An 8,787-nucleotide genomic window follows, 5' to 3' on the forward strand; every position below is an offset into this window, starting at 1 on the left:
TAAACAAATATACAGCATATGCTGTAGATATCCAGTAGGTATTTGACATATTTTTGTACATAAAATTCATCGTTCCCTGCTTTAACAAATCATATTCGGTTCAACGAGTTTGTCGAAATGAGTTACCTATAAAAGAAAAACTGTAGTATTTAGAAGGTTAAGTTTCTTTGTTGCCTTTAGGATAAGATTGACTAATCTACATATAGTTAGCTTTTATCAACACAAAATGCACATTGTTCTCTTACTATTGTAGGGCATCTCCAACCCTTGTCACCTAATTTAGATTAGGTGACAAGTGAACTCCAAATAGTCACATAATATTAATTATCCCTCTCTCATTAAAATAGGTGACTTCCTATTTAGAGTCACCTATTTACTAATTATTATTTTAATATTTGGTTAAATTACAATTTTGATTCTAGTAGTTTTTTTTAATTCTACACATTTATAATTAAAGACATAAATATATATGAATATTATTTATTTATAATATTATAGAATAATTTTACACATGAGAATACTAATATTTAAAATCATTTATTTTTTCATACATTATTAAAATTAAGATAAATATATTATATAAATAATTTTATGAGATAATAATTTCAAAGTAGACGATATATAGCCTAGAAACGATACGGTAAAACATAAAAACATTACATAAATAATTCTACGATACGGTAACATAAAACATTACATAAATTAGACGATTGCGTGGAAACGAAACATACTATGACATTACACAATAACGAAATAGAACAAGTTTTACATCAATAATCTGGTAGGTCAGTATCAGATCTGCCAACATTAGTAAAATAGTCATTGAAATTATTTACTCCAGAAGACGATTGATGATGTTGAGCTCTTTTATGAACTACACGCCTACGTTCGGCTTCCTAAAACGCTCGCATATATGGATCAACAATTGAATTCAAATCCACCATTAAGATTTTATTTTCTTCTTTAAACTCTCTTAAGGCTAAATTTTTGGACTTATATTCCATTTGCTTATCTCTGCCTGACTGATTATTCTTCATCATCTCCATTAAATGTTTATTATCTTCCTTGATGGAGTTGATGACCCTTTAAACTTCTTCATCTTTTTTTATTTTCATCTTGGATTATTTCAATCCGTGGATAGGTCGTTCAGCTGTACCTGCATCACCATCATCATTTAAATTCATTAAAAAAATTGACAAACCTGGGGATGATCCCTTAGGAGAATCAGGTATAGGATTTTCCGACTCTGATGACACAAAGTTTGCACTATTCCTGGTATTATTTTTAAACTTCTCAAAATCTTTCATCATATTCCAAACATGATCAAATTTAAACCTTTCTTGTAGAGGGGATCTTGCGCGTGTAATATTTTGGCTTGAGACAACTGCAAGTTATTGTAAATATCAAATTAATAATTTAAAAAGTGGAATTAAAATATATAATATCTAATATCTAATACTCACAATATCTTCATTCGATGCTCCACTAGGCTTCAACATCTCAATCTGTCTCATACATCCATTTAATTTTCTTATAGCTTTCGCAATGGTACAAATGCGAGCACTCACCGATCTTTCATTGTCATACTCCCAGGTGTTATCCTTGCACCATTATATGCTTCTTGAACCCGACGCTAGAAAGAAGTTGAATTTTGTTGAACACCTATAACAAAATCTTGAGAAATTTCCATATACAGTTGGCATAATTGAATATCTTCATTAACAATATACCCAGGAGATCGAGACATTTTCGTAATGAAATTAGGATTATAATAAGAAATTTGAGATTCGTAATGATTGATTATAAATGAGATAGAAATGTTTTTGGTGGATTGGAGAACTATAAACTCTTCTACTATAAATAATAATTATTATAAATAATAATTGAACTAATATGTAACAAAATTAAGTTTGTGGGTATAATTGATAAAAGTGTATAAATGTTAAAGTAAAAAAAAATGATTAAAATATTAAAGATAAAAAGAATCTTCTTTTTGGTGTAGGAAAAGGCGAGTTTGGGTTGGAGTGAATTTGATGACAAATCACCTAATTAATATCTGATGATGAAAACATGGATTACCGCAATCGGACGCCGGGAACGTAGACATTTGTTATCTGGGCGACATCCTTCGAATATGTAGTAGATTTCATCGTAACTGTACTAACGCAAGACCTTTAACGTAGTTTTCGCCGTGTTTGGAAGACGAATCTGGGTAGGATGTCTCCATGAAAGCTGTAGGAACTCGAGTCAGCTTTCCACAGACGTTCGATCATACCCATCGGATGCCGGAAACACGAATTTTCGCATAAAGAGAGCTAGGCATGTCTTTTACTATAATAAACTATTTCTAGTCTTTTACTATAATAAACTATTTCATGTCTTTGCCAAATATACCCAAATATATCCGAATTTTCTGTCTCCGTGAAAGCGTAGATATTGGAGTGAAAACAAAATGGATATAGACGGAAACAGGCGGATTTAGAATTGTATCTACGTGTTATTACATGTATTGTCTGCTGGGCCGCCGAAAGTCTTCTTATCTTGGCAGGTGAGAAAGCATGATGACACACACCACCGCTTCATAAATTCATGTAAAACAAACAAATCACCGCTCTAGACTCTATGAAAACACAACAGTATTGTTGAAAATTTATAATCTATTGGCCACAATGTTTATATATAATAGATATTATTTTCGGTACGATACATCGTAGGTACGATACATTATCATGCTGATTACATATCATCGAGTAAGGAATGGAATTAATTTCACATTTCGATACCAAGGAAAATCTACATTTTAGAAGCACATTCCGAGGTGCCCTCTGCTTGAAAACCTTGGTACCTGGAAGAAGGCAAAGTTCAATCTATCAAAGTACGAAATACTTAATTCCAGGAGTCTTCAATTAATTGGTTTGTTATAATTTTAGATATGAAGATAGATGTAAAGGCCGGGACTCAGGATTAGTTTTTTTGGAAAGAAGTTTTTAACTATATCTGTATATTAAAAAATACAATGATGTCTTATGAATACCTTGTTATTCAATTCGGGACATTTCTATAAAAAAAACATTTTGTCGAAATTGATAAATGTAAAAAAGGATAAGGATATATATCAGGTACACGTCGGATATCTTGTAGATACATCTTTAATTGATGAGATAGGACTTCCGGACAAGAGGATATGTCATAAATAACAGTATCACTTGTCACTGTACCATGTCCTCTAGAAACTGAAGTAATATTAAACAGTAGTATTATTTTTGAAAACACATTTATTTATATAGAGGAGGGGGGGTCTTAATGAGTAACTGGTTAGATTAAGATACAAAGGTTATCTTGTGCATTTGTGCCATTTCAATGATTTCATACTCTATATGTGCCAATACTCTTTACATGAACTTAATAAAATCAATCAACGTACAAATCTGTTTTAATTGTAAATTAAAATTGGGTTAATTCGTTCAACAATTTTGATTATGACATTCCATAGGGATATATACGCAACAGTAGTATGTGATGATATCAGGCTGATAAATGTTAAACTAGAATTTGAGTGAAACAGATTATCACATTATAATTCGCGACTCTTGGTATGGATGCCTGGATGGGCATAAATAACTGGGCATCTTTTCGGTGGTTTCTTATTTGTATTCCTAATCTAATATAGTACAACAATGACATTGACTTTTTTTATATGTTTTAGCTTATTCATACAATTAATAAGTACAAAAACATATTCTAAGGATAACAAACTACTATAATATTAAACCTATTATGGGGTCCTAAACTAGCACCCTCTATCCAATATCAAAAGTCCGGTGGAGATTCAGATGTCACGACCCAATTTCATGGATCGCTACCGGCGTTAGGGTATGGGTATGGTCGTACCAAAACCCGTAGCAAGCCTCGCGGATAACCTTATATACAAATAAACCTGCAAGAAAACCACTGCTCGGGGGCAACCGAGACTCTAACCTAAGTCTAGCAGTTTATACAACAGTTCTAATATCATAAGTTGATAGTACTCTGAAACTACGAAACAATGCCTCATACATATATAAATAATCCAATGTAACATGCCAAAGTATAATAAAATAAAAGTCGTACCAATACGAAAACCAAAGTATATCAGACAAACGATACTAGTTCTGCTGCGGTCTAAGAGTAAAACAGTTTACTAGTCTAATAACATAAAAAGACCCTCGAGGAATCAAAGAATCGGAGATGACCAACGCGTTCAAAATGATAAGCTTGGAAAAATTTGGAAAACAACGAGGTCAAATATACTGAGATGGGTTCATAATGCTATTTACATTTATTAAGTTTAAAACCCTTACAACAAATCCTTTTCTACTAATATATATTCGATTATGGAAATACAGTATTGAAATGAAATCCCAAAGTAATATCCCAAAGTATTATCCAAAGTAGATGGGAACAAATCCACATCGATTTCCAAAGTAGGCCAGACATTGGTAAGCCAATCCCAACGTACGTACTAGTGCACACAGTATCGATACTCGCCTATCGAGTAGCTCGTTTCAATCCAGATTCACAATCATTTAAAACAGTTTATAAACATTTGATATACTAAAATAACTTGCGGTACTTAATAAAGCGGTAAATAACACTACAAACTCACTGCTTGCTTATCCACGTGAATCTTGGCAAACAGCTAACCCTGCGTAGACTCTGAAGCACGAGCAGTCGACGGGTCTGAAACATAATATAAGTTAAAATCCGAACAACCCCTAACTTTATGAATACTAGACACCACGTAGGACTAGCATCTCAACACAACCAAAGTACAACCAAGGTAATCAAAGTATAACCAATGTATCACCAAGTATTCCATTCAAACCCAATAACAAGTTATGCAAATTAGGCTTAGATGAGTTCTAATCTTTAAAACAAAACCAAATTCCTTTAATAACTTAATTACTTTATTTAAAATCAAAAGATTTCCCAAGGTAGTTTGTTAGACTTAACTGCAGTATAGCTCATCATCACATGTCAGGCGACACAATTCTAACCCGACTCAACCATAATCCAAAGTGAAAACCAAAGTCTTAAATCAATCTTTAAATAAAACCCAAGTCGAAATAAGAACTCATTTCCTAACTTAACAATACAAAAAACATAGAAAGCAACAAAACCAAATACGCTTGCCAACACTTGGCAAGTGACACCCAAGGTACACTTAAATATATCACCTTAAATAGAATAAATAAGATTCAACTTCTTTCAAGTATCAACTTGAAACTAAAATAACTTAACTAAACATAATACAACAATCTTGCACCTTACATGCCTTTAATCAATTACTTAACTCATGTTAACCACAACCTAGAATAAGACTAACATCCTTTTAATATGTTTAAACCACTTTTTAAACATAGTTTCCAGCCTCTTATATTTAATAAAAACCATCTTAAATATGCCTTAAACATTGGTTAACCATTTAATCCAACCTCACCCAAAGTAGCATCAGAATTACTTAAAATTAACCTTAAAGTAATTTCAAGCAATATAAGTCATTTCAAAACAACAATTTAATCTTTATAAAACGTTAATTAACCTACGATTTAACCTTAGCCAAATTATCACAAACCACCCAATGTATTAGTTGCTAGTTATCAACCTATTTACCTTTCAAAGGAGATTTCCAGCTTTTAGCCTATAGTTCAAAACATAATTTAACTCAACAATATTAACCAATTAATAGTACTATGGTCATGTTTGGTTCATGGAATAGGTGCGGAATGGAATAGCTATTCCGTATAGAATGAAAATTCTTTGCTTTGGTTCATGGAATAGGTATTCCACGGAATTGCTATTCCGTGATTTTGTGGAATAAGTACTCCTCTCAAAAATTAAAGAATGGCTATTCCATTCCTTATGGAATAACTATTCTATTCCATGCTATTCCATTCCATGAACCAAACATGGCCTATGTCATAAACACAATTCCTTCAACCCACCCAATGTATTGATTAACATCTACCACCTATGATTCATTTACTCAAAGATTTCCAGATTTTAATAAAATTTTAAAACAGAATACTCAATCCATAAACACTAACAATTTGATTAATCCTTCGATTATAACGATTACTCCAAAACATCCATGGTACAAACACCAAACACAAGCTAATTACAACATAGTATGATTATTTACAGATTTCAAAACATAGAATTACCGAAATCATAAGCCAATCACCCAAGGTATAGATTCAATTCAAAACCTAACAAACTCTACACATCAATTCAAGGGATTACAACCACTAACCTTTTGGAATGGATTAAGAACGGTTTAAAAGAGAAAACCCAGGAATTATATAATCCAAATCAGCCTATAAACGAACAACAACCCAAAGCTAATGATTAGACAACCCTAAGATAGATAAAACATGAATTAAACCTTAAAAGAATGGTGAAAATACTTACTAATGAACACAATAGGCTTAGGGATAGGTAGTAGATGATAATCTGAGTGCTAGAGCCGTTTTAGGGTTTCTAAGAATGTTGAGAAAAGTTTTTAGGTCGAATTAGGATGCTATTTACAGAAAAACACTTTCTGCCAGCGCACGCATCGCGCCCGCCACACATGTATTGTACCCGCGATACACAAGTCGCGCCCGCGACATAGGAAGAACGCGGCTGCGATATCCTACTGCCTACGATGAAAAATTTGATTTTTGAAAATGAAATCAAAACCGCTCCAAACTCCGAGACTACTCCCAATGCATCTTAAAACATATATAAAAAGGTTTGGAACCTTCGAACCACGATTCTAAGTGGCCGAACCACTCAAACGGACCCCAAAGTACCCTTTAGGCTTAACGGAACTAGTCGGAAAAATACGGGGTGTTACATTCTCCCCAACTTAAAAACAAAATCGTCCTCGATTTTACAACAACGAAACTAAGCAATAACTCACATAGACAACCAAAGTAATAGACATAGCACAAACCAAAGTATTAAATACCAACGTAACACATAAAACAAACAGTAAACCCAAAGTACTAACATAGCATAAAAGCAATAACAAATCCAACGTACCTCAAGGAAAGAGGAAAGGATAACGGTTCCTCATATCGGACTCCGTCTCCCAAGTGCACTCTTCTACAGAGTGATTCTGCCACAGAACCTTGACCATCGGAATCTCCTTATTCCGCAACTTACGCACCTGCGTATCAACAACCTCAATAGGCTGCTCCTCATAAGACAACTCTTGGTCAATCTCAACACTTTGTGGCACAATCACTTGAGAAGGATCAGAAACGCACTTCTGCAACATCGAAATATGGAACACTGGATGCACCAACGACATATCTGGCGGCAACGCCAAATGATAAGCAACTACTCCAACTCTCTTTATGATCTCGTACGGACCAACGAACCTCGGTGCTAACTTCCCCTTAATACCAAAATGCACAAAGCCCTTCATAGGCGAAATCCGAATAAACACATAGTCGCCAACCTGAAACTCAAAATCCTTCCGCTTAAGATCAACATAACTCTTGTGCCGACTAAAAGCAGTCTCAAGCCTACGCTTGATCAAAAGTACCTTCTCAGAGGTAATCTGGATGATATCTGCTACATAAAGTTTACGCTCGCTGACCTCTTCCCAACAGATAGGAGATCGACATTTGCGCCCATACAAAGCCTCAAAAGGTGCCATCTCAATACTAGCATGATAACTGTTGTTGTAAGAAAACTCAATCAAAGGCAAATGAGTATCCCAGCTATCTTGAAAATCTAGCACGCACATCCTAAGCACATCCTCTAAAGTCTGAATCGTCCTCTCAGACTGACCGTCATTCTGAGGATGAAACGCGGTACTGAAATTCAACTTCGAACCCAAAGATTCCTGCAATGCCTTCAGAAACCGAGAGGTGAAAATTGAACCTCTGTCCGAAACTATCAACACTTTTACACCATGGAGACTAACAATCTGATCGATGTACAACTATGCCAACTTGGAAGCTTGATAAGTAACCTTAATCGGTAAGAAGTGAGTTGACTTGGTCAAACGTTCAACAATAACCCAAATCGAGTCATACCCCTTCTGGGTACGCGGTAAACCAACCACAAAGTCCATAGCGATATGCTCCCATTTCCACTCTGGAATAGGTAGCGGCTGCAAATCCAAACGGTCTCTGATGTTCCAACTTTAAGTCAAACACTTAGACACAAACTCTGCAACATCCTTTTTCATCCCGCTCCACCAGTACGTACCCTTGAGATCATGATACATCTTGGTAGAACCCGGATGAACACTGTAAGCTGACTTGTGTGCTTCCTCCAGAATCTGGTCTCTCAAACCATCCGAATCCGGAACAAATAGTCGAGAACTGTACATGAGAACTCCATCCACCAGAACAAACTCAGAATTCCCATCCAAATGCATCTCACCCATAATCCGTTTCAATTGTGGATCCTCAGCTTGTGAAGCTTTGATCCTATCAATCAAAACCGGTTGCACTTGCAACTGTGCCAACGAACAGCCCTTCTGCGAAACCTGAAAATTCGAACCCCGAAGCTAACAAACTATGCCACTCGCGAACCTTGGGTCTCCGCCCAACCTCTGAAATATGGGCCAAACTGCCCGAAGATTTGTGACTCAACGCATAGGCTACCACATTAGCCTTACCAGGATGGTACTGAATATAACAATCATAATCTTTTAGTAACTCCAACCATCTCCGCTGCCTCAGATTCAACTCGTGATGATCAAAGATGTACTTCAGACTCTTATGATCAGTGAAGATCTCGCAAGTC

The 8,787-nt window shown here is 35.1% G+C and overlaps 1 pseudogene; it reads right to left on the reverse strand.

Annotated features, from left to right (window-relative positions):
* Positions 1–770: 770 nt before the first annotated feature.
* LOC126681728 (uncharacterized) lies at positions 771–2,323 on the reverse strand (annotated as a pseudogene).
* Positions 2,324–8,787: the final 6,464 nt, after the last annotated feature.

This window comes from Mercurialis annua, linkage group LG5 (genome assembly GCF_937616625.2).
Source record: "Mercurialis annua linkage group LG5, ddMerAnnu1.2, whole genome shotgun sequence".
Classification (NCBI taxonomy): Eukaryota; Viridiplantae; Streptophyta; class Magnoliopsida; order Malpighiales; family Euphorbiaceae; genus Mercurialis; species Mercurialis annua.